The sequence below is a fragment of the Rhinolophus hipposideros genome (assembly GCF_964194185.1).
Source record: "Rhinolophus hipposideros genome assembly, chromosome: 8".
NCBI lineage: Eukaryota > Metazoa > Chordata > Mammalia > Chiroptera > Rhinolophidae > Rhinolophus > Rhinolophus hipposideros.
The window spans coordinates 86,039,946-86,067,228 of record NC_138054.1 but is presented as its reverse complement, the minus strand read 5'-3'; the positions used below and the strand labels follow the sequence as shown (position 1 = coordinate 86,067,228).

Genomic DNA, 27,283 nt, shown 5'->3' with positions numbered 1-27,283 from the left:
GTGATATGACAGGATGCTTACGAGGGACAAGGCGCTGTCCTAAACGCTGTATAGGTATTTCTGTGTTTAATCCTCACATCGACTATTACTATTTTTACAAATGAGGCAACTGAGGCACAAGGGGTGAAGTGATTTGTCCACGCTCACACAGTGGGCAGATTTTCGAGTTGAACTGTGGCCCAGTGACCCCAAAGCCTGAATTTTAAACCAGCATGTGTTCTTTCCTTGTATGAAAGCATAATACACTGTGACAAGTACTGTGACAGTCATACCTGCACGGTATGTAAGAGTGTCGACAAGGGACAGTTTGCCCAGGCTGAGGTGAGGGGCTCACTGATAGCCTTCGAAGGAGGCAGTGCTTGTGTTGAGTCCTGAGAACAAGTGGCTCTTCTCTAGGCAAAGAAGGTGTAGGCGGGGGCTCTGAGCAGGGCTTGCTGCAGGAGGACAGACACGGCAGGGTGACTCGTAGGGAGAATAGCCAGTGTTTGGGTTGGGCTCCAGGTCTGGTGTGATGGGAGAAGTGGGAGGTAAGACAGAAAGAATGAGAGTGAGAAAGTGAGGAGGCTGGTGGAGAGGACAAGTTTGGAAGGTTCTTGTAAACCAAGGCAAGGAATCCGTATTTTACCCCATGTACAATGAAAGAGGCATTGAATCATTTTTTTCAATTGTGATAAAAACACACGTAATGCAAAATCAACCATTTTAACGTGTAGAGGTCAGTGGTATTAAGTACATTGACCATGTTGTGTAACCAACACCACTGTCTAGTTCCAGAACTTTTTAATCACCTGGAACAGAAACCCTATACCCATTAAGCAGTCACTCACCTTTCCCCTGGGAACCACCAATCTACTTTCTCTGTATGGATTTGTCTATTGCAGACATTTTGTGTCACTGGAATCATACAATACGTGACCTTTTGTGTCAGGCTTATTTCACTTAGCATAATGTTTTCAAGGTTCATCCGTGTTGTGGCATGTATCAAATTTCATTCCTTTTCACGGCTGAGTAATATTCTATTGTCTGGATTATACCACATTTTAATTAATTGTTGGTCATCTGATGGACATCTGAGTAGTTTCTACCTTTTGGCTATTGTGAATAGTGCCATTGAATCGTTTTAAGTTTCTGCCTCAGCTCAGCTCCTCAGATCACTTTATCTGAGCCCATTAAGAGTCAGTTTACCCATCTGTATAATGCTAACATCTATATATGCATGCATATGTTTATATGTGATTGTCTACAAAAGTTTACCGTCTGCTTCTCCCTAAATTATAAGTATAAAAGAAAAAGTAGATAACTTTGAAAGTGTTTGAAGCCCCAGAAATTCTATTTAAAATCAAAGTGGAAGTTTCCTCAGGCATAAAATGGGGCTGATTAGAGCACCCACTTCTGAGAGCCGTTGAGGTTATTAATTGTGTTAATTTCTGGAAGGCACAGATTCAAGAGCGCAGCAGATTGGGAGCTCCCGATGAATGTCGTCACAATCGTTACTGTAATTATTGTCATTGTTTTTATCGGAACAGTCGCCACTTGGCCCATGTTCTCTGGGCGTCAGGAAACTGGGGTAGGTTTCCCGGGTCTCGGCCAGTCCTTGAGGGAGCCCTGCGCATGTTGTCCATGGGAGATTTGTGACCGTGACACTTTCCTCTTCTTTCTTCCTGTTCTTTCCAAAGTATTAATACCGAGCCTTTTGTACGGGGCAGCACTGTGCCCAGTAATAGAGTTGGGCAGTAGTTTAGACCTAGACCCTGCGCGGGGCAATTATAATCTAGTGCTTAGAGCAACAGACAGTGAGAAGACAGGCTCCAGAGTGGATGGCCTGGAACTGAGTCCTCGCCCCACGGCATGTGTACTGTCTGCCCTTGGTCAGTTATTTAACCTCTCTGGCCTCAGTTCCTACATCTGTGAAATGGAACTGATGCAGTGGCGTCTAACTCGTTCTGAGGTTCCCATCAGATAGTGAATGCGAAAGCGTTTGGTACAGTTCCTGGGACCAAGTGGACTCTCACCTGATTATTTTTTTTTAAAGAGAAGAAAATATATGTGTGTAAATTACGTAATATAAGTTGGAAAGGTACTTTCTAAGAGAATTTTAACATCCTTTGGAAGTTCAAAGGAGAGAGAATACCTCTGACTAAAATGGACTGTGGAAATTTGATTTGGGACCTTGTGAAGAAATACTACTCGCTCTGATTTTTCAGGGCTTGCTATACTCCAGGAATTGTGCTAAGCACCTTTAATTTTATTATATTTGACTACAACAAACCTACAAAGCTGTGCCCTGCGTTAGGATGGATTGTTTTTAAATCTGTTCATGATGAGATATTCACTATGAGATACTAGTGTAGATTGTCCCCAGTTTTCAGATGAGAGCAAGGTCTTGCCGAAGTTCACCCAGCACATAAGCATTGAGCAGAGGAATTAAACTCAGGTCTGTCTGCCCCCAGACTTCCACTGGAGGGTCACTGGGAAGTGAACCTCAATGCCAGGTGTGTAATCCATCCAAACGGGAAAATGCTTTGGCGTAGGTAATCTGCAACGTGACTGCCCTTCTGCAAGGACTTTATATTTCAAGTAAATGTGCATTTTGTGAATTTAATTCACAAATTAAAAAGAACCAGACCAAGAACGGTGGCAGAAGCCAGCTAGAATATCACAATGGACAAGAGTCTTTGAAATCAGTATGTCCCGTGTTCAAGTCCCAGCCCTGCCATTTACTAGCTGTGTGTGACCTTGAGCAAAGTACATAATCTCTTGAAGCCTCAGTTTTATCATCTTTAAAATGGACATAATAACAGTATGTGCACTGCAGCACTGCAGGGGTGTCGTGAAGATCTTAGGAGATGATGTGTACGGAAATCTCTCAGCAGAGCCCGTCGCTCATACTAAACTTCAGAGCAAGTGTCCTTACGGTCCTCTTCTGTACCAGTTCTGTGGCACAGAGGGATCGTCGTCACCTCTGCTTGTCCTGGAAGCTGGAGCCATCCTGCCCTCCTCTCTGTATAAAAATTTCCTTGCTGGCCTGGACGAGGGCCACAGAGCAGATCGGCAGTTCCAGGGGGACATTTTCCTGGAGTCTCGACCTCTCTGGGGAGCTGCCAAGTGAAAAGACAATTACTAGAGAGGAGGCTGGATGCTTTGTTCTCTGGTCCACCCGGGACTGGACCAGGGCCACCCAAGTCATTTGTCATCTGCGAATGGGGTTAATCAATGGCTGGAGGGTGGGAAGAGGGGGGCTTACTGCCCGCAGCAACCAGATCCATACCAGGGTCTCAGGTGACAATGTTCCAAGTGTATTTTTTCTCAGCAGTGGATGCTGCCTTTCAGATTCCTGTTGCTTCTGAGTGCTTAAAGTATGTGTGTTCAATCCACGTGATCATTTAAGTAGAGCCCTGATTCTATACTCATTTCTGCTGTGCCTTTTGGCTCCTCTCTGTTTTGCAAGACAATGGAGTATAAGGAACTACTGGGGCAGCCCCCTCCTCCAGCTACCTCTTTGCTTTGCTCAGACTCCCAGGGCACTGTCTGCTTTGTTTGCGTCTTTGCACCTGCCACTGTTCTGCATTCCTGTCCCCCTCTCTCCCCCCCAAAGACTGCCTACAGACTGAGACCATTTCCCCAGACCTCCATTCTTAAAGCTCCTGAAAAACATGGCCCTTTACTCTTTTGATTCGGTTTTGCTCTAGGGAACCAGACAGAAGATGAGAAAATAGCAAGCATGGGAAAGCTGCAAACCCTAAGAAACCTTGCACAGCCTGTGCTTTCTGCGTGGGCAGAGCATTAAGTGCAGGAGCCCAGGGACCGGACTCTCCTTGTCCACTGCAGACAGCCGGCTGCTGAGTCAGCACCTCCCCTCTCTGGCATCAGTCGAAGGGGCAGTTCTCGAAGAGGAGTGCACAGATTTATTTTCTCTTTTACCTCCGAGCTTCTTGAGGTCTGATATGCTACTGCCTTCTTGTGAAATGCATAGGCATTTAATACTGTGTTTCTCCAAAAATAAGACCTAGCCAGACCATCAGCTCTAATGTGTCTTTTGGAGCAAAAGTTAATATAAGATCCAGTCTTCTATTATGTTACATAAGACCTGGTCATATATTAAAATAAGCCGGGTCGTATATTAATTTTTGCTCCAAAGGACACATTAGAGCTGATGGTCCAGCTAGGTCTTATTTTCAGGGAACCAGGGTAAATATTGATGGTTCAAAACTCTCTAAAGTGAGTCCTCTAAGATTCCATCTTGCAAGGGGAGACTGTATTGATACTTTTGATTGGGAAATAGGTTTTTGCTTTATATTAAGCCTTCATGGCCTAATATATGGGACATTCAAAAGAACACAATAGTGATAAATGGCATTGTGTTTAGTAAAATAAGGTACCTTTGAGATTGCTTGCGTTTTTGTAAAACATTAATTAATACCTGTCAAACTCTCCACTTCACCGTGAAGCCTTACCTGGAGTGAAATTCGGATGATGTACTTACCCGTTTATTCTGATCTATCTTATTTTGGAAGTGTTAAAAGCTGTGTCTTTGCAATCCAACAAACCGGGTTCAAATCCTGACTCTGTTACTTAACTAGCTATATGACCTTAGAAGATTTGCTTAACTTCTTTGGGTGTCAGTTTTCTTACGTATGTTTTCTTTATTACAAAAATAAAAATGTTTTGAGGCTTCAACCAAATGTCCATGGACCACACACAACCAGCACCTTGTGTGCCATTGACAGCTAAGGACTCAGTAAAGAGACTTCGTTCATTTGTTCAGCAAACGTTTATTGAGTCTGTACCACGTGCTGAACACGACCTGGACCCTGTCTGCAAAGAGTTAACACGCTAGTGATAGAGCTTCTGGTTTTGTGGTAATGAACACTGTCAAGTTCAGCCTTCCCAGGAAGAGTGTTTTTTGAGGTGGATTAGTGACCCAAGGGCGGAGGATCTGCTTGTTTTCCTTCAGCTCACTCCTTCCACCTACCCCACCTGCTCTTACCAGACATTACCAAAAACTTCACCTGAACAAACAGGAGCAACATTTCGTTTTTGATGAGGTGATGTCTGGTTTTTTAAATTAAATATCACAGGTAAATTGCTAGTCTGTGCCAGAAACCAAAATACAGGCATCGCCACCCTTTCTAAGAGAACTGCGCGAGTCCAGCCTGTCGTCTGAGGGGGCCCCTGTCCTCACTCAGGTAAGCGGTCATGGAGGAAATTAGCAGCAGGACTCAGTGCGTGATGACTGATGCTTTACTAGGCTTTCTTCGCTTTCCCTTGAGCATGTTTTCCTCATGTGTTGAGTTTCTTTAAGCTTCTGCACACAGTTCAGAGGGTAATACCATTAATTAGACCAACAAGGTAATGTAATGAAAGGTACAAGCCTTCCCAGTATACTAGATTCATCCCTGATTAGCAGGGTAGCCCCTTCTCATTGTGAAGGCTTGCTCTCTGCTAGCCGAGGATAATGCTCCTATTGTAATTAAAACCGGGGAAGAAAGTTCACTCTTCTCCGCAAATGGAAAATGAACAGTTTTAAAAGCAGAAGACCAAGCTAATCACTTAGAGAAGTCAAAGAGATATCCCGAAAAAGCCCCAAAGAGGCTTGACTTATAATTAGCAGCTAAAAGATTTCCAGTGATATTTCATCAATCTTTGTTTTAAACAAACAGAAAAAAACTTTAAGATTATTTTGACAAGAAAGAGTTTCGACTGAAGTTGGGGGAAGCTAAAAGCGTTACTTTAAAATGTAACTGGGAAATTTCAATTATCATCGTTCCTTTAAAAAAAAATCTCTCGATTCGGCAGGCAATTAGTAGACATGAAACAGGGTAGTAAAGGTTTGCACGGTGTACGATGTGACTTCTTCCCAGGGGCAGACTCGCTCCATATAATGTACTGTTTCCAGCTTCTTGGAAATGAGAGGATGTGGGGTGGGAGCCGTCAGTCATTTGGACATTCCAGCTACTGTCTTTTCTCCCTGGCTGCACCCATATTCATACCTGGACTCCACTGGTTTTTCACCTTTCAGGGGACCTAAGAGATTCTGAGGGGTATTTGATATGCCATAGATTTAGATCCAGATGCTGTTCTCCTCTCGGGAGAATCAAGGCACCGGCCAATTGGACCGAGCTCTGCCCTGCTGGGAGAGTGCCAGTGCCACAAAGGCCTTTCATTGTGCCCTGCTCCTCTCGAGCTGTCACGTTACACCAAATTAATGACTTTTGGCTGTCAATCAAGTGGCACCATTATTTAAATTCATCAGATTTTAGTTTCTGACATGTTCCCTAAGTGCTAAGCAAGGATGGAAATGCGAAGTTTCAGCCATTAACCAGTAAAGCTAGTCATCACCATAATAGCTCGCTTTTATAGAACACTTAACTGTGCGTTTAGCAGAAGTGACCTTATTTGCACAAATTCTCCCAATAGACCATTGTGCTGTTTCATATACCCATTTGGCAGATAAGAAGGTAGAGGTCCAGACGGGTCAGTGACCTGCCCAAGGACACTGGTGTTCCTGAGACAGAGCCAGGCTCTGCTCTCTGCAGGGCTGCCATCCTGGCTGAGAGTCTTTGCCTCTCCCTCACTGGCCCCCCTGCAATAGCATGCTGCATCCTCTCCTCTCATCTATGCTCTCCAAGATGCAGCCTGAATGGGCCTTCTGAAATGCAAATCTTTTTGTGTGATTCTGCCTCTGGAAACCCTCTATGTGGCTCTTTGTGGTTTGGGATCAAGCCTGACCCCTTCCTGTGGCTCCTGGAGCACTGGAGGGCCTGCCTCGGCCTCCCTCCCTGCTCTCATTCCGGGCCATTGCCCCTTATGGCCTGTGTTCCAGCCACAGCCCCTCCCAGACTTCTCAAAGCCCTTCATGCTGCTTGCAGCCCTGTTCTTCACTCAAAAAAACCTCCACTATCCCTTCCGTGCCACTTCAGCTTCCAAGCTCTGCCAGAGAGATTGTGCTCCTACTGTGTGCTCCCATAGCACCTGCTAGTCTCTTATCATGTCTCTTGGTAAGTATATACTGAGCACCTACTATGTTCCAGGTGCTGTTAGAGGCCGTGGGGATAAAGCTGTGAACAGACGGATGAGTAGGGGCAAGAGACAGTAGACAAATGTGCCTGCAGTTTGTCCGGTGATGCCAAGGAGAATAGCAGGCTGAGGGGGACAGACAGTGAGGGTGGGGTGGGGTCAGGGAAAGCTCCATGCAGAGAGCAGGAAGGAAGTGAATGAGCGGAGCCACGGGGCTCTCCAAGGGACAAGCGTCTAAGCAGACGGCATAGCGGGTGAGAGGCCCGTGAGGCTGCAGCTCTTGGCATGCTTGAGGAACTCGAGGAGGCTGGTGTAGCTGGGACTCGGCAAGTAGGGAGCGGTCAGTAAGAGGTGCGGTCTGAGGGCCAGCCGGGCCAGGGCTACGGAGTGGGTGAGAACGCGAAGGGCCCTCTGGGAGAAGGCGGGGCCTGTTTGGGCATCTGTTTTCACAAAGCCCGATCAGAGGAGGCCGCTCTCCACAGGCCTGATGTGATCAGACTCCGGGTATACAGAGCTCCGGCCTCACTCCTTGCATTTCTAGGCATGGAATCTTCTCTCTTCTCTGTGGCCCCGGAAGGCCCGTGAAGGCAGGGGTGTGACTTTTCCATCACTGTTGTATCTCAAGGGCTTAGCACCGTGCCTGCCTCCTAGAAGGTACCAAACAAGTGTATGTGACATGGTTCCCGGCCCAGCTTGCCTCCCCTTACGCTCCATAGTCATCGACGAAGAAGAGGGGCCGGGGGTTCATGTTCTGTGTGGTGTGACCCCTCCCCCCTGAAGAAAACACCAGGCAAAGGGAAGCTCCGCTCCCAGGCCTGGTTTGCGCTGCGCAGGTGCATTCAGGTGTGTTGGAAGGAGGCCGTTCTCAGGTTTGTTCTCTGCTCAGGCCCTAGTCAGCATTTGGGTTACGTGTCAACACAGATGCCGTGCCGGACAGCTGATGACAGTGTGGGCAGGGTGAATGGGAAGCTCTGTCCCTCACCTGTCTGACCTTGCCCTCCCCTTTCCTGCGAACAGGCAGCATCCATCCACTCGGGAACAAATCCCGTCTCCTCTGAAGCCATCCCTCCCCTTGTGCTGGGACACCCCAGTCCCCACTGCTGTGGAGAGCTTGCACAGAGTACACCTGGCCTGCAGCTCCGTGCGTCTAGGGGATTGGATTCGGGCCGCTCCGTGTGCCGTGTGTGCATATGGGTTCTGTGGGTTTGTTTGAAAGGACAACCTTTTGTTGGCGGCGTAATTTTAGTTTTAGTTGGCACCCAAGACAAAGCAGTCTTTCAACACACCCGCAGCATATAGGCAGCCAGGACTTTTTCAATGAGATTGCAGGAAATTTGCCAAGTCATTTGGGGCCTGTAAATTAGCCCTTGTTTAAAAATTTAGATAAAGCCCAATGTGAGAGAGAAATGCTTTCATAACAGTAAACGTGAATTACACTGAAAACCCCTTTCAAGTTAAATGGAACCATTCTCTGGAAGCACAGAGACATGAAATGCTTGAAATGTCAAAGGAGTTTTCATTTATTGTCCCAAGTGAAATGGGGGCATTTTATGTGGTCTCATAGTTCAGATGCACATGTAAATGGAATTCATTTGGAGAAGGCGGGGCCTGTTCTGGCATCTATTTTCACAAACCTGCCTGACTTCGTTTCATCTTGGCTGTAGCCCGTCGAGAGGTGGGTATGGCCGTCCCCGTTTCAGAGATGAGAAGAGCCATTCCTGTCAGCTGCATTCTTGCCACCAACATGTTGTGCTTCCGTCGTTAATCCATAACAAAACGTTATTTCGTATTTTGGAGTATTGGCACATCTTAAACATTCGTCTTAAAGAGACCAATTGTTGGACCATCTGGAGGGGGCTTCGTGGATCACCAGTGAAAGGGTTGGGGCTGGCTTCTGTATGTTAGCGTCTGCCATTGTCAGAAGCATATTTTCTTTCTCTGAGAGCCTTTTGTACGTTGGTTTGCCGTATTTACCGCTGCTCTGCAACGGCAGCTCCCTTCTCTGAAGGTGGATCCCTCTAGTGTGCTGCTGTGTCACTTGAGATGGGATTAGTCGTACGGAACAGAGTCTCCAAGTTAAACTGGCTGCAGTGGTAACGGACTCAAGATTGAAAGCCTCAAAGGCTTCCAGAACTTTCCATGCATGTCCAGCATGTGCTGATGTCACAGCTGGGCCGAAATGACCTGCCTCATCTTTTCTTCCTCGTGTTGACTGTTGTCCGTAGCGGTCTTTTCCCTTCCTATCCCATGGTGGCTGCCACGGCTTCCAGGGTGCCTTGTTTCCTTGCTCACATCCAGTGGGGAAGAACTATCTCTGTTTGAGGAAAAGTCCCAGACTTAGGTTGGATTGGATCAGTTGGGTCACATGCCCAACTCTGATGCAGCCCTTGAAGTTGGGGGAGGGGGGGGCAGAGGGTAAGCAGGGCTGTGCTGTTTACTTAGACTTGAGCCTCATGCCCTGTGCCCGGAGCTGGAGTCAACCCAGAGACATGCTGGTAAATGTTTAACAACTGGCTCTCTGAGAAACAAACAAAGAAAAAAAGTATGTGTCGGGGTTGTGCATCATTTACCAAGTCTCGTGATGTAAATATTTCTGCCATGGATGATTTTAAGCAGCCAATGCACTGCCAGGGAACATAGAGTTGGGAAGAAAAGCACATAATTGGCTCTCAGGCCAGTACCGCACCGTGACACTTCCCCTAATGTGTGTGGGCCACATAGAGGGAAGGATGGCTCCTCAAACAAAACGCAGAGAAAGGGGAAAGCCATGGATGTAGGACTGCTAAACTCAGCCCTCCCGAGGATGACACCCCAGGCTTGCTACTGACATTGCGTTCAGACGGGTCCTTCACAGTCCAGCTTGAAGCCAACTGCTGCTGGGGGTTTCCTGTCTCTCTGCGCCATCGTGGATAGTAGAGAGGACTGAACTCTGACCAAGAAGTCCAGCGTCAAGCCGGGACCCTCAGGCAAATCCTTTAACCTTTCTCAATCCCCTCAACCATAAAAAGGTTATCGGATTGACGCCCCTGGAGGGACAGTGTGAGGCTTCAGTGAGATGCCCACTGTGGCCATGCTTTGAAAACCATGAAATGCTATGTATATATAAATGTAAGGTGTGTTTATTATATCCCACAAAGGTATGTCCCACTCCACATGGACCACACATCAATACCAGTGCAGTCGGCAGGCAAACCATGAACTCTGAAGTCAGACAGGCCTGGGTTCAAATCCTAACACTGCTGTGTAGGAGCTGTTTGACTACGGGGAAGACACTTAACCTCTCTGAAACTTTGTTTCCTGATCAATAAAATGAGGGGTAATAATGTACCTTATCCGGAGGGGTTCTTGCAAAGATTGAATAAGACAAAATATTTAAGGGGTGTCTGGATGGCTCAGTTGATTAGAGCGCGAGCTCTGAACAACAGAGTTGCCAGTTCGATTCCCACATGGGCCAGTGTGAACTGCACCCTCCACAACTAGATTGAAGACAACGAGCTGCTGTTGAGCTTCCAGAGGGGCAGCCGGATGGCTCAGCTGGTAAGAGCGCGAGCTCTCCATAACAAGGTTGCCAGTTCAATTCCCGCATGGGATGGGTGGGTGCGCCCCCTGCAACTAAAGATTGAAAATGGTGACTGGACTTGGAGCTGAGCTGCGCCCTCCACAACTAGATTGAAGGACAATGACTTGGAGCTGATGGGCCCTGGAGAAACACACTGATCACACAATAGCCCCCAATTGAAAAAAAAAAAAAGTATTTAAGGGCACAACATACGTAAAAGTCATTATTTTTAATAACTTCATAATTTCATAGTACACACTGATTACCACTCCACCTAAATTCATTGCTTTTCTGGCAGCAGCCCCCAGTTTTGGTTTGGAGATCCGTCTTTCCCTGACTTTTAGGCCCTGAGTGAGGTTCATGGAACATCCCATACCTGTGTCAGGGTTGTGTCTACCTGTTGAAGCTAAACGCATAGTCACATTCCCTGGTCACTGTTGTGAGGTTAGAGGTCCAATCAGAATGAATCCAAGAGCTTCTGTGGAAGCTACTAGGAGGTGACTCCCTCTGCACTGGCACCAGGGGACTAAACGGGTGGAGCCACAGCACCCATCTTGCCACCAAGAAGTCAGACCCCAGTCGGCTATGAGCCAGGAGATGGCAGAAGTGAGCATAGTTTGAGCCAGTATCAAGCGCCTCATCCTTGGATATTTCCTTTGTATACGCCATGTATTCTCTCTCTCTCTCTTTTTTCTTTAACTTGGTCTGGGCAGGGAATTTTCATCAATTGCAGCCGCAAGAGTCCTGTTTGATACATTATGCGTGGAGAGACGGCGCCTCGGAAAGGTTACCCATGCAGGAAGAGGCTGCCCCGCTGGTGAGGGCATCTCAAGCCTCCAGCTGCCCCGTGGGGACGTGTGAGTCCAGACTGTGCACATCACAGCTTCTCATGTCGCACTATGTAGTTCAGGCAGAGCTCCGGCACATAAGCCTGTGTCTGCAGCCTGCTTGGATTTCTCCCAGGGAACAAAGTAGTGAGAATTCCCAGGCAGTCGCGCCCTCCACGGTCAAGGACGCTCGTGGACCAAATGCACCTTTTGTGGGTTATGTGTGGGAAGCTCTATGTTGTTTTTACAAAGCAGGAAAGAAACACGGTGAGAGACGCCTGGGGTCACCTCCTTATATCTCACCTCGGCGTCTGGCAGGCACCCTCAGGTTTTGAATGAACGTTATTTTGATTGGATTGAGAAGTTTGGAGAAGACAAAGTGACACGTTTTCACAGTTCCCTGTCAAACCAAAGCGTGAGTGCCAAACTGTTAAGTTAAAAAAGAAAAAAGCAGGAAAGGGAACAGCGCGTGTCAAACATGTCCATCACAACTTCAAGTTTCTCGGGGGCTTTGCTGTACCTCTCATTTCCCCCCCACTATCGTTCCCTATAACTGATTCACAGTACCTGGTGCTCCCTGGGCTGGGGCTGCAGGAGAAGGCTTACAATAGCGCCCTCAGTCAAAACATGTTTTGAAGGCATGGAGGAGGCGGGGGGACTTGTTTTATTGTAAAGCAAACTTTTAGGAAGCACAGCATCTCTTTAGTGGTTCCTTTGGAAAGGAATTAGATGTGAATCCTTTGGTACATAGAGGAATCCTTCTACTGGGGAAAAAATTAGCCTGGTATCTACATCAGAAAATGCTTCTGTGGTGAAAATTAGATTAGCGGTGCATAAATATGGAAGAATAATTGTCTATTGAGAAGAGTACGTAGAAAGAAAATTTATGGCGGATGTTCCAAAGTTTTCTGAGAAAGTTGGATAAGCCCCCAGAAGGAGAATCCTTCCTTTTAAGCTACTTTCTTTCGTGTTTTTTTTTGTTTTTTGTTTTTGCTTTGTTCATCTCGGTTCTATTTATTTTCCTGCCCCACTGAAGCCCAGGTCACAATCTCTTCTCGTCCTGGTGAATTGCATTGTTCTCAGCTAGGAGCGAACAAATGAAGCCCAGACTTCACGTGTAAACCCTGTCGAGGTCCCTTGCTTGGCACCATGTCCATCCTTGACCGTGACCACCTGTCTGGGTGTTCTTCTTTCAAGCTGAGCCAGGATTAGGTTGTGGCAGGACCTTAACGCTTGATCAGCAGTATGGGACTGGGAGAGTAACTCCAGATACTCACTCTTTATAATGAGGGCCCCCCGTTCAAGAGGGAGGATGAGACGCACTTCAGATGGTCAGATCTTCTGCTTATGACACTGTGGGAGGCAGAATAATGTCCCCCTCCCCAAAGATGGCCATGTCCTCATCCCCAGAACCTCACATGGCAAAGGGCCTTTGCAGATGCGAGGTGGGAGATTATGCTGGATTGTCTGGATGGGCCTAAGGTTGTCACAGGGAGTTCTTCTCCCTCCTACAAGAGGGAGAAGAAAGGGTCAGAGTCAGAGAAGGAGATATGACGAGGGGAACAGGTCACAGAGATGTCATTGCTGGAAGGGCCCAGGAGCCAGGGAATAGGTGGCCTCTAGAAGCTCCAGAAGGAACACAGCTGTTGATTTTAGCCCTTGAGACCCGTTTTTGGACTTCTGGCCTCCAGAACTGGAAGCTCATACATTTGTGTTCTTTTAAGCCACTAAGTGTGTGGTAATTTGTTACAGCAGCCGTAGGAAGCTGAAACAGACATTCACCGTACAACGCATTAGAATAACACACAATCCTCCAACTCGCAGCCTTACAGAACATAACTCATTCTTTCTTTGATGATTCTGAAGATGCTTTCGTTTCTTTCAGTGCCTTGGGGACATGACTGTGAAAGTAAGTTCCCACTAGAGCTGGTTAAGAGACAGCTTGAATTTACAGGACGTGAAACCAGTCCACTTCTACTATACCGCTTAACACACACGCGCGCGCGCGCACACACACACACACACATACACACACACAAACACGATAATTTGGGGTTGAAAGAAAAATGCCTCGGTTGCTTATCCCGGAACCTGACAAAGTTGTGAGCTGCTCTCTTCTGATTTCTGTGACATCATGCCAACCTTTCCGGTACCTTGAGGCTCTCCTTAGGAGTGGCCGGGCGGGGGGGACTGGAGGCCATGTTAAATATGGGGTTTGCAGAGAGGGACCCATTCTTTTCCTGCTCTTTGCATGCCTAGTTCCTATTAGTGTCACGAGAAGTTATGTGTGTGTATCTAGAAGGCAGTGGATGCCATTTATTGTAACACAACCAGTGTACAAAATGCTGCACTTAACCCGTACCCACACTTGAACTCTTCCTTCTGAGTGAAACTTCTCCCTGGTGGTATGTATCAAAAACCTCCCCACTGCATTTTTTTATCAAGCCTGGCTAATAAAAGCAGATCGCGAAGAATTTTTTTTTTTCTCTTTCGCCTGAAAAATGGCCACTGTATAACCATACACGGAGAATCTGTCTCCCAAAATGGATTCTGTATTAGCAGGAGGTTGGATATTCAGATGCTGTTAAGCCTGTAATAGCGTGAATACGGCCTGTTAGTTCTTCCAATCCCTGGCCAATCAATCAATCAATCCATAGCAAAACCCTGTGAAGGTGAAGGCGGGAGGAACCAGGCTTCTGCCAGCTGTGGGGTGAGGAGCTCAGCCTGCCTTTGGGGCCCAGCATCCAGACAGACCGGCTTCCTTTCCCCCACCCATTCAGTTACATCCTGTTTATGTAGCCCGGGGACAAGCTGGCTTTGTTAGTTAAATTGCCTTTTATAAGGGATGGCCTGGCGTCCCGAGGCTTTCTGGTGAGCTAACCGCAGGCTTCGGAGGGGGCTTCTACATGCCACAAAATGCGGACAAGGGAAGACATTTCCCATCTTCCTTCTCCTGTGTCAGCGAACACCTCTTCCTCAGCAGGAATCCACGCAAAGGATGGGTGGGTTTGAAAGTTCACGCCTGCTTATCGTGTACATGTAGAAAAAAATGTTTAAGGAGGAAGTAAGTGGCTCAGAAATTGGGCTGTAGAGTCCCACTGCGTAGGGTAGAGGCTGGCTTTGCCTTGTAATAGCCAGTGAAGTTGAACCAGTCCTGGAGCCTGCAAGTATCAGTTTCCCCATCTGTAAAAATGGTGGGGGGATAAGAATGGTATCTGCCCCGTAGGTAGTATGGGGAGGGGGATGATGGGTATATATTGAATGTCAAGTTGTTTGTGTTGGCTTTTGCTAAGTGTTCAGTAAACAGCTTTAGTGGTGGTGGTGGTGGTGGTGTTATTTGGTAAGGTGATGTAATGAATTAGTTAAGCACACCATTCTGAAATTCAGAAATCCTCTGTGCAGTGTCTTAGCACTGGGGCTTTGGCTAGTGTTGCACTTGCTCTGGCTGGGGTTCCCCCATCCAGGCAGGAGGGGAGGATGTAAGCTACCTGGCAAGTGCCCGGCCAGTGTTGGGCACCTAGCAGGAACGAAGTCAGGGTTTCCTTCTGCTGCTGTCACTGCCCTCTGCTGCTCCTATTCTTACGACTGTTATTAGTAAGGGGATGTCCTTCAGGCCGCCCTGAATGATCCTACCCCTTGGCCAGGTTCTCTAATGGGATTGTGAGAAATGCAGTTCCACCTGTACTACGTACGGGGTCTACCTGCTCCAGGTGTAGCTGTGTATGTGTTGTAGCAGATGTGAAATGATTGGACCAGTGGTTCTCAGCCAGGACAACTGAGTCATGTCTGGAGACATTTGTGGATATCACAACGAGGGGGAGGGGCTGCTGGCTTCTAGTGGATGGGGGCCAGAGTTACGACTAAACACGCCCACGAGAGCCCTCAACTCAAGATGTCAGCAATGCCGAGGGTGAGAAACCCTGAATTAGAAGATGGCACTGGTGACATACTGGTTCTCCGCACCTCGATTTGTGTTATTCCGTTGGGGGTGTCTGTTGACATTCAGTTCTGTTGGCTTCGGACACTCGTGGTTGTCAAGTAAAGTAGGAGTAAACATACATTCTATTCCCCCACCCTTCAAAACCATCCTCAACAAAACCATTCCTATCAAAAGAGGAAGGACTGCAAAAGCACGGAAGGGAGGGTGTTGGTGGGGCCCCAGACTGGTGACCCCAACACTAGGATCCTGGTCCCATTTCTAACGCTTCCTATGAGCATTGGTGATGTGGCACGAGGCATCCCACCTCTCTAGGCACCAGGTTTCTCATCTGTCAAATGAGGGGGTGGAGCAGGATGAAAGTTACTATTCAGCTCTAAAATTCCTAACTCTAAACTCAAACCCAGTATCACCCTTCCTAGGTCCTGGTAGAATAACTTGCGGGGTGGAGTTGTCTCTATGCTGTGGTGATGCCTTGAGCCGTTTGGATTGGCGGCTGCTTGTGTTTGTTCGTTGGGTATTTCTGGTTCTCCTCTGTCCCTAAAAACTCGTAGAATCGTGACAGTAACAACAGCAACTGACATGGAGCCCTCACTGGGCACCATGCTGTTTGCCCTCAGTCCCCTCGGAAATCATTTGATCTACTTACTCATGAGCCCCACGAGGCAGGGGCCATCATTTCCTGCACCTTCCAGATGGGAGACAGCAAGAGACGGCGTTTTCCACATCAGTTGATCTCACGTGGGAGAGCTGGGCAGTCTGGTGTCAGACGTTGCTCTCTTGGCCACACAGAAGGGAGAGAGGCTCACTCCAAGTTGGAAGAAGCTATCCCTTTTCCAGCAAGCCCGAGTCCACGTGCTACTGCTCATTTTGAGCAAGGAGAATCTCAACAATTTAATTACCAGATGATGCTAATTAGGGAGAGGCCACCCTCCTTAGGAGGGGAGAGATGAGACCAGAGGAAATACCAGAAATCCTATCACGCTCCCCCTCTCAACGCAAGCTAATGTGGTTAAGGGGAAATCCGACCTGAAGTTCAGACATTTCACAGGAAGACGAAACCGGGAGAGCTATAATTTCAAAGGAGACCTCTGGAGAGGCTGGGCATCACTGCCAAGGCATCTTAGCCGACGCTGCCTGGAGAGTCTGGCGCGTTCCTGACTCCTTCCTCATTCCTTTGTTAGCCGGCTGTCCATTCTCTCTGTGTGTTGGGATTCCCCCTCTACCTGGGGTGGGGAATGGAGGTGTGTGGTGAAAATGGAACCAGAGTAACGTGTAGAGCGCATCAGAAAGCATAAGAGTTGGCGGAGTCGCTGTTGACATAATTGTATTCCAAGGAACACAGTGACATGCGCTTTCATGCTTACAGCACACCTGTGACAGCCCGGTATTGAGCTAAGAGCTCTGCTTCCATTCACTCATTTCAGTGCCACAACAACCCCAAAGGGCAGGATTATTATCCCTGTTTCACAGATGAGGAAAACTGAGGCTCAGAAATGTCACAGGACTTGCCAAGGTCATAGGGTGGAAAATGGTAGAGAGGCAGGTAGCTTGACTCCAACACCTGGGCTTTTGGTCACCACCCGCCTGAGATAATCTCTTACAACATTGCTTTTCAAGGCTGGCTCTTCGTAGAGTCATCCAGGGGCTTTCATAAACCAGCGTACCTTGGCTCCGTCTTCCAAAGATTCTGATTTGATTGGTCCTGGATGGGGCCTGGGCACAGGTAGCTTTTTGAAAGTTCTTCAGGTGATTATAGGGGCCACCAGGGTTAAGAGCCACTGTCACGTATAAATGTGTGTGCGTGTGTATACAGATATCTTCGTGTGTACTATACTAGTTTCTAAGGACGGCTTTAACTAAGAACTATAAACTGGGTGGCTTAAAACCACAGAAATGTATTCCCTCATAGTTCAGGAAGCTAGAAGCCCAAAGTTAAGGTGTCTGCAGGATTGGTTCCTTCTGGTGGATCTGAGGGAGCATCTGTCCCAGGCCTCTTCCCGGCTTCTGCCGTTGCCAGAAATTCTTGGTGTTCTTCGGCTTGTAGTCTCTTGATTCCAGTGGCTGCCTCCATCTTCACAGGGCCTTCTCCGTGCGTCTGTGTCCTGTGTGTCCGTCCGTTCTTCTTATCAGGACTCCAGTTGTTGGATTTAGGGCTCACCTAATCCAGTCTGACCTCATCTTTACTGAAATCAGCAGATACTGTTTTCAGACAAGGTCACATCTGAGGTTCCGGTGGACCTAAATTATGGGGGGACGCTATTCAGCACACTGCATGTGTATATGTGTGTGTACAGTTGGGGTTGTGTTAAAACATGGCCGTCCTGTAAAGGTAAGACCCTGCCCACAGCAGAAAACCATTGCGGATGTGTGCGGAAGCGGAGGCGGCTGGGAGACAGGTCCTGTCCCCGGGATGAGGTTGAGCGCACCTCTTGAGTTGGTCTTGCATTCTTCTACGTCTCCTCCATCCCCACCACTGCTCAGCCCGTCCAGGTCACCGCCATCTGTCCCCTGCACACACAGCAGCAGCCTTCCACTGGTCTCCCTGCCTCCCGTCTTCCACGTTCGGTAAGCCACCCCCACCCCAACCCCCGCCCCACTCTGCCCAGCTCGTCTTCAGCTGGCAACCAGTCTTCTAAATGACAAGTGTACACTTGTTACTTCTCCGCTGAAGTCCCTTCAGTGGATCCGGTGGTCCTCCTAGGACCCTCCTCAGTCTGTGCCTGCACCTGGTGCTACTCCCCAGCCTGGAGTCGCTTCGGTTCCTGAAATACATCTCTTACAGTCTTTCTTCAGGCCATCCTTTGTGTGGTCCCTCTGCCTGGAAGGCTGGACAAGCTCCTCCCCAATCCAAGGACCCTTGATGCATGCAGGGCTCTGATCCCCCGGAGGGTTTAGCAGACGTGGAGTGAGAGGAGACAGAGGAGACGTCTCGTTTGGGCCTCTCCTTTAAACCTTGAGTAGGGCAAAGACACTAGTCAATATCCCCACTGAGATCCTTCCAGCCACTTTCCAAGCTAGAAATGAAATGACCAGCTGTAAAAATGTGACGCATAATACAAACTAGCTTAATGGTTTTCTGAAACGTTAAAAATTAATGTGGAACATCAACACTTTTAGTGCTCAGATGTCCCCCGTGGAGCTCAATGTCTGGAAATTATCCCTGTAGGGCACATTGGGGACCATGGCTGTAGGCCTGTTTGGGATGGTCTAAGTGCCCTGTGGGGTAGAGGCCATTTGGCGGTGAGCTGGGCTTGGATGGCTCAGGGGAGAGGCTGAGCGGCTGCCTTCCTCCTAGTCTCCTGCTCTCTGTTCTCTCCAGCTGTTTGGACATTTCAGAGACTTTTTACAACCCCAGCTTGTTTCTGCTCTTTTAATTCTGTACGCAACACAGGTAGGTAGGCCTGTATGTGCACTGGTGTTGGCCAGTCTGTATGGCTGTGGGAAACTCAGACCCTTTGATTTTTGTTTTTTGTGTGTTTTTTTTTTTTGGCCATCCAGGGCAAGGAGGCGAGGCTCATGTTCTCAGTGGTTGCCCAGTGTTACCCATAGGGCTGCCCATCTCTATCCATCAGCGTGGAATCCTACTGGCTTCCGGAATTTGTAATTCCCTGCTCCCCACGTCCCCACAGAAGGCGGTGCTCAGCAATCACCTGGAGTCTTCCCTCTGGATCTTCCCTACATAACACGCCGGGTTGCTAAGCACCCAAGGTGGCGGTGGTGGAGGTGGAACAAGGGGCCACAGGCCCAGCTTGGAATCTGGAAAGCCACCAAAGGTTGTTCGAGAAATACTCTTGATTTGTTGGGCCTGAAACGGCAATAATTTTTAAAACCCAATCTGCTACTCAGCTAAGTTTATAAACAGCCCCTTATAGTTTAGATAGTAAAGCTCAAAATTATTCACTCTATTAAATGCTGCCTAATAAAATTATGGTCTTATGAGTGCCTAATTTTTGTTTGCCAGGTTTCAACCACCTGGGACCTGCTGGCTATGCTCTGATCCTCTGGATTCAGTCGCAGAGGGATAAGTCTGTTCTGTGGCTGTGGGAGGGGCAACAAGTTAGGATTTTTGTCATTCCACGGAAGGCCCCTTGAATGCCCACGCCATCTCCTGCCGGCACACATGCCGAGCAAGAGGTCCAGAGCAATCTGCAGTACCCGGGGAGCCTCTAGTTGTGCCCATCGGCTAGGGACAGTCACTGGACAGATTGGCTGTACTTGGTTTCTATGCTGGGATTACCGCGTCACCTCCCTAGGTAATTAATAATTTCTTGTCTTAATACTTTCCAGAAGTACCCATTCAGTGCTTTGCAGGTTCCTTGGCAAAAACCCCAAGAGCTGCAATTTGGTAGGGATCCCACACTTTCGTTGCAAAGCAGAGTCCAAACAGAAAGTTGGCAACCCGTGCCAGCCCTGGCAGTCAGGCTGCCCCTGGGTCTTTGCACATGCTGTTTGCTCTGCCTGGAGAACTGTTTATCTTCAGTCTCCAAATCCTCACCTCCACCTCCTTCATCATATTAAGTCCTATTTTTGCTTCAGAACACCAATGAAATGCCTCGTTGTTTAGAAAGGCTTACTGAGCTGCCAGGTCCCTGCTCTGAGTCTCTGTGCTTTGGCCAGCACATTCCTATTTTTCTCTTGGCTCTATCTTTCTTTGAGCTGGCTGTCTCCTCAGGCTGGCTCTCTCTTTAGTAGAAAAATGGGTATGAGTAAAGGGACTCACATTCCCCATGTGAACCACAGGGCCTCCTTCCCAATGGTTCTTGCAAACATCCTGGGTCATTTGTCCATCATTGAAGCAATTCCACTGTGAACCTTAATGGCCAAGCCTGGGTCAAGGAGCTAAGAAGGAGAATCAGTCCATCTCAAACTATATGATTTTATTCCAGTGATACCCTGAGGTGGTGATACCAGAGTCAGGAGGAACACTTAGGTTATTCAGACCAAAATAAGGAGGGACACAGTGGGCAGATACCGCAGATGGCCAGTTCAGTTCCCAGTGGACACCGAGGTGAGTTTCATGAGCGATCCCTGTATCTTTTGGCGTCAGATCAGTCTGGATTTGGCCAAGGATGACAGAAGATCCAAAAGAAGAGTAGCCAAAGTAAAAGACATTCTTTATTCTTTGCCACAAGAGCCAGAAGTAGACATTCACGGACTGGCATGAGGGCTCGGCTCCACAGAGTCCTCAAGTGTGCGGTGCCCTCAGCTTTCCATCATCCCTACGACATGGCCCGCAACCTGGAGAGCCAAGGTGGGGCTTTAGCTGTCATCACGCCCTGCAAGAAGCAAGACGGAGGAGGCTACAGATGAAGTGCACCAGCTGACATTTAAGGAGGGTTCCTGGAACACAACACCCTGTTCCCTTTCTGTTGACCAGAACTCGGTCTCTTGGCCACCCTTAGCTATAAGAAAAGCTAGGTGTGGCCACGAGACACTCAAAAGTTCTGTTATACTGGGACGTAACACCAAAAGCACAATCCATAAAGGCAAATTGATAAATTAGACTTTGCCAAAATTAAAACTGTTTCCTCTCTGAGAGATCCTGGTAAGAGAATGAAACAAGCTAATGACTAGGAGAAAATATTTGCATGTCACATATCTGACAGAATACCCGTACCCGGACTATATAATGAATTCTCATAACTCAACAGTAAGAAAACAAACAACCCAATTTTTCAAATGGGCAAAAGACTTGAGCAGACAGACCCTTCACCAGAAATAATGTACAGATGGCAAGTAAGCTCATGAAAAGATGTCCAACGTTGTTAGTTATTAGGGAAATGCAAAGTAGTACCGCAATGAGATACTGTGGCATACCTATTAGAATGGCTAAAATTAAAAGACAGACAATACCAAATGCTGACAAGGATACAGGGCAACTGGATCTCTCACAAGAATGTAAAAAGGTACAGCCACTGTACAGCACTGTTTGGAAGTTTCTTAAAAAGTTAAACATCTCTCTCCCATATAACCCAACAGTCTCACTCTGAATATTTATCCTAGAGAAATAAAGACTTCTGTTCATGCAGAAACCTGTACATGAGTGTTTATGGCAGGCCTATTTATAATAGCCCCAAACTGGAAACAACCCAGCTGTCCTGCAACCGATGAACGGATAAAAGCTGTGGTATATCCATACCATGGGACACCACTGGGTCATCGAAAGGAATACATTACAGACACAGGAAATACCTTGGATGAATCTCAAAGGCATTTTGCTGAGTGAGAGGAGTAGTCCCAGAAGATTACATGCTGTGTGGTTCTCGTCACACAACGTGCTCCAGAAGGTGAAACTATAGTGATGGAGAGTAGATTCGTGGTTGGCCACAGATGAGGGGTGGGACAAGACCGTGAGTATAACAGGCAGTACTAGGGAGTTTGTCAGGTGATAGAATTGTTCTGTGTCCTGATTTGTGGTGCTGGTTCCATGAATCTATACATGTGTTAAAATTCATAGAATTGTACACCCCTGAAAAGTCCATTTTATTGTAAAAAGGGTTTTTGCTATTGTAACAAGGAGGTTTGGATATGGGGGTGGGAGGCAGGCCCGATCTGACCACCTATGCCTCACTTTCCAGCACATTCCCTGTGTTGGGCCAGGATAGGCTTTCTGAAACCCCAGGTAATTCTTTGTTGAGAGGCCTGACCTGTGCATTGTAAGAAGGTCATGGCACCCTGGGCTCTACCCACTAGATGCCAGTGGCCTCCCTCATACCCCGTTATGACAACCCATAATGTCTCCAGACATTGTTAAGTGTCCACGGGGAACCCAGTTGCTCCTGGTTGAGAACCACGGGAAGAGTCTGAGGCTGTTTTGGTTACTTACAACTGAGCAAGCTCCAGTTGGTTGTTTTCTTTCTCGGAGACCCTGTTGCTTTCTCTCTGTGTCTCCTTTGCCTCTTTTGTGACAGCTGCCCAAGAACTTCCAAGGTGTAGGTTGAATACACCAGAGGACAGGACCCCCAGGACACATGAAGCCCTTTGCTGAGCTTCTGCTTCTTGCAGTCTGGGGCGGCCATCCCACAGGCCCCCGCCTTCCCTACATGCTCCCTCTATACTCATGTTACCCCAATTGTGTCCCCATATCAATTACCTGGCAGAGGAAGACTGAGTCCCGAGCAGGTATTCGTTCCACGTTGTGGAGTATTAAGCCGACATTTCAGTTACATCTTAAACCATAGGTATTTCCCTTAGCTCGTGTTAAAGCCCAGAGAAGCCATTCGACTGTTTAAATATAGAAGAGTAACATATTTTAATAATCATACCCTGGGGCATCGTGTTTCCTGTTGCATGAAAAACGAATGGTCAAAACAGCTCGCAGCCAATTGCAAAATTATGTAAAAGTAATGAAAAGAAATCCAAATCCACACGCCTTCCCATCATGCTAGACCACCTTTGCTGCAGTACTACCTGTCTCATTGCACCCACTCCCCATCCTACGTTAAAGATCAAGTCTTTATTTCCAAAGGGCTTTACTTATTCCAAAGGTGGCTTTGGAGGTTGAGCTGGAGAAGGACCAGTCTGTTTCGATCTTTAACTTAGGAACCAGCATTGGAGTTTACTGGATTGTCTTAGGATCAGGGGAAGATCAGAAGACCAGAAGGTATTTTAGGCCACGGAACTGCAAAGGCCAGAGCTTGCAGAGTCTGGACTGGTAAGTAAACGATGGAGCAGACCAAGTGGAAACTTTGGTGAAATACTTAATGGGTCTATGTCTGGCCTGGAGATTGAAGTGCCTTCTCACGTCTGAATCATTGTTGCCATGTGGGAATCTGGGCCTGTGTTGTCATACTGTACATGTTTTTGATGGATGCTGTCAACCTGAATCTATTTGGCCTCTTCTGATTTATGAATGCTGCAATACATTCAGATGGAAAAGAACAAGGCTAGGTATGTCCTGGGACCCACAAGTAGGTGACTTCTCCCCATCCCAATCCTCTGAAGGTCAACTCTGCAGTAACCCTGAGAAGGAAACTTATTTAGCAATAAGTTCAAGGTTGCCACGACCTCACTACCAATCTCCATTGGTTTTCTGTCTCCTGCCAGTCTTCATGGTTCTTTCCTTTCAGTTTTTCCGGCCACCCCAACTATCCAACCAAGATAAGAATGAGTCCCTTCTCCCCTTCATCGAACTAAATGAAGATGGAACATTTCCATAGAAACTGCTTCAGTGTAACCCTACTCAGCACGCAAACATGCACAAGCGAAAAAACCCAAGTGAAGAAAGCAGGCTGTGAGGTTGTAAGGACAGAAGGGTCACATTTACGTAAAAGATTGCAACCAAGAAATGGGGGACGTAAATTGGCGCAGCTACTGTGGAAAGCATTTTGGAGCTTCCTCAAAAAACCAAACCAAAAAAACCCCTAAAAATAGAACTAGCATGTGACCCAACAAGCCCCACCACTTCTGGGTGTATATATATATATACCCAAAGGAAATGAAATCACTGTCCCAAAGAGATACCTGCACCCCCCGTGTTCATTGCAGCATTATTCACAATTACTAAGCTGTGGAAACAACCTAAGTGTCCATCGAGGGATGAGTAAAGAAAATGTGTTTGAGAGATTCATATACATATATATGTGTGTGTGAATATATGTATGTGTATATACACACGCACACAATGGAAGATATTTATGGAATATATATATAATGGAATATACATAATATATATTATATATACACATATATACATATATGCACACATATATAGTTTTATATATATATATATATATATATATATATATATATATATATATATAGAGAGAGAGAGAGAGAGAGAGAGAGAGAGAGAGAGAGAGAGAGAGAGCCAAAAATGTATACACATTTTAAGGAAGAAAAAACTGTATTAAAATGGTAATACTCAATATGTACCAATAACTAAAGATAAATACAAGTCACGTTTAACTTCTGCAATTACAAGAGGTGCTCAAAGCGGTTACCATCAGTGTAATTTTAATACAGTTTTTTCCTTTCTTAAAATGTATGTACATTTTTTGGCACCCTCTGTGTGTATATATATATATATATATATAATGGAATATTATTCAGTCCTAAAAAAGAAGGAAACCCTGCTTTTTGTGACTATACAGATTAACTTTGAGGGCATTATGCTGAGTGAAATAAGTCAGACAGAAAGACAAATACCATTTGATCTCACTGTATATGGAATCTAAAAATACCAGACTCATAGAAACAGAGAACAGATTGGTGGTTGCCAGAGTTAGGAGTGGGGTTGGGGGGGAAATGGGTGATGGTGGTCAAAAAGTCCCAACTTCCGATTGTAAGAGAATAAGTCACAGAGATGTAATATGCAGCATGGTGACTATAGTTCTCAATGCTCTATTGTATGTTTGAAAGTTGCTAAGAGAGTAGATTTTAAAAAGTCCTCATCACACACACACAAAATTCTAACGACTGAGGTGATGGACGTTAACTAGACTTATTGTGGTGATCGTTTTGCAACATGCACATATATCAAATGACATATATAGTACACCTTAAACTAATACAATGTTCTATGTCAATTATATTTCAGTAAAACTTGGGGGGCGGGGGGAAAGAAGTTATGCATAGAAAAAAAGGACTAGAAGGAAATAATGGCGAAATATGGGCTCTGGGCACGGGAACGGAGGCCATTTTATTCCCCATCAACTCTCTTGTATTTTTCAAGTTTTTCCTGCTGGAATGTGCTATTACTCATTTATAATGGAAAACGTTTTTTAAAGGACATCTTACTTTGGAGACAAAGTGAGAAACATGAAAAAGAGAAGGTTCCTGGTGACATTTAGTGAGCACAGATTCTTTGATAGATATCCATCCACAGGTTAATTTAACTTGCCCAATGGTAGGGCAGCTGATCTTAGCTGATCTAAAGAAAAGCTAACTTGTTCCCATCCGCCACAGCACACATCTTGGATGAGATTGTTGGGAGGGAGAGTGGGTTGCAAAGAATCTGGGCTAGATTCCCCCCCCACCCCCCAGCTGTGTGAGGATGGTTGGAACTGGGACTCTTCGGAGGGAGATAACTTCCAAGTTTGTCATTCAGCACCAGGACAAAGCCGATTCAGAGGGTTTTTCCTTCCATGAATATTTAAGGGGAGTTAGAGCATGGGAGTCAGGATTGCAAAAGAGAAAAAAATAATAGAGCTTGCTAAAATAAAGTGCTTCCCTTAGGTCATGTCGTACTGCGGACTGGCCTCTCCCTTGGGTGAGTTGCAAAGGGCTAAAGTGGAGTCATTTGGGCATGAGGCCATTCCACCCTGAGTTAGACAACTGGGTTCGTATCTTCACATTAAAAATAGGCAGTAAAGGAATTTAAATTCACATCTCAGTTCCGTCTACACATTCAAATTTCCAGAATGTTTTCCCAAAGCACTTGGAACAGCGGAGTACACCCCGACTTGTCTGCCATTGGATCTGAGCATGACAGGACAGAGATCTGTGCCCTGGGTGCAAGCCCTGAGTTCTTCAGCCCAGTAAAGTTTTGTGGTCTTCCCACGTCTCGATGGATAAGGAGCTCCCCAGTCTCTGATTCACACCAGACCACTGATAGGGCACCTACTTTATGCCAGGCCCAGTGCTAAATTCTTTATTTACATTTAAGAGTTGAGGAAGGTGCTGCTGTTTTTCACTCTTTACATTTGGGGAGCTGCAGCACAGAGAGGTGAAGCGACTAGCCCAAGGTCACACAGCATGTAACTGGCAGAGCTGGAATGTTAACCCAGACAGTGTCCGCTGGAGTCCTTGATCTTGGGGAAGTGGTTGACTGCTTACATTACATCCCTGAGCCTGATTGATCCATTGCCAGAAGCCAAGTTCACATTTTGCCTATTACCGTGACCAAAGTTATTCATAAACACTTAGAGCCCAAGGAAGGTCTTAGGGTTTGCCTGCTGGCACATTACAGAAACACTATTCTAATAAGTATCCGCTTTAAAACAGACCAGCGAAGCCTGTTACTTAGGAATGTCTCTCAGTGTGCGGTTTTCAGCTCAGGGTTAGGAAAAGAGATACGGCACGAAATATGATGAGCTGAGATAGAAAGAAAAGCGAGAAGTCCCACTCCAACAAAATTTTATCCTAACAATCATCATGATCCCATAAAACCCCAAAATGTTTTGTGCCTAATTCTTTTATGTTTGTACATTTTAATGGAGTTGTGGAATGTAGTGGTTGGAATGATATTAAAGGAAAGAGGTTAAGATTAGGGAGATACCATTTGTAGAAAAACCTACTATGCGCCAGGCACAGGGCTTGCTACCTGGATTCTATGCCATTTAGTCCTCTCAACTATCCCACAACGGTGGGTGCTGTTATTATCACCTCTGTTTCACTGATAAGGAAACTAAAGTCCAGAGAGGTTTAGTAACTTTCCCAGGGCATACAGCAAGAGACAGAATAAGTGACAGAAAATAGTGTGTGTGTGTGTGTGTGTGTGTGTGTGTGTGTGTGTGAGAGAGAGAGAGAGAGAGAGAGAGAGAGAAAGCCAACAGGTTTTGTGGGCCATCCACTGCCGTATAATGTTATACCAAATACATATTAAACATTGGAAGGAAACGGTAAACCAAATATGTATTAAAGAATTACATTGAGACCCAAAGTCAACAGAAGTGCTTTCTGTTATTGTACGTGAGATGACCTTTTTCATTATCAGAAAGCTTCCCATCCTACATCCTACAACTCCATTTGTCACATCCTTTGATGGATACAAATCACAATGAATGCGGAGACTACGAATTCAGCACTGTTTTAAAATAAGCGTTTACTTCATTAGTCAGCAGCTTCTCTATACAGTTGAAAACCATGTACGCCTTTATGTAGCAGGTATTTTGGTCAACTCACTCAAATGCTCGGGTCCTTATGTGTTTTTAGACCATGTAACGCACACCGAGGGCCCCTTTTCTGTTGGGCTCTGTGGCTCCCCAGATTGGGAAGATG

The 27,283-nt window shown here is 46.6% G+C and overlaps 1 protein-coding gene across 3 annotated transcripts in view; it reads left to right on the top strand.

The window, feature by feature from the left end:
- Positions 1 to 27,283, top strand: part of KAZN (kazrin, periplakin interacting protein) — a 1,004,356-nt gene that overhangs the window by 600,278 nt on the left and 376,795 nt on the right. The gene's annotated exons all lie outside the window — the stretch shown is intronic.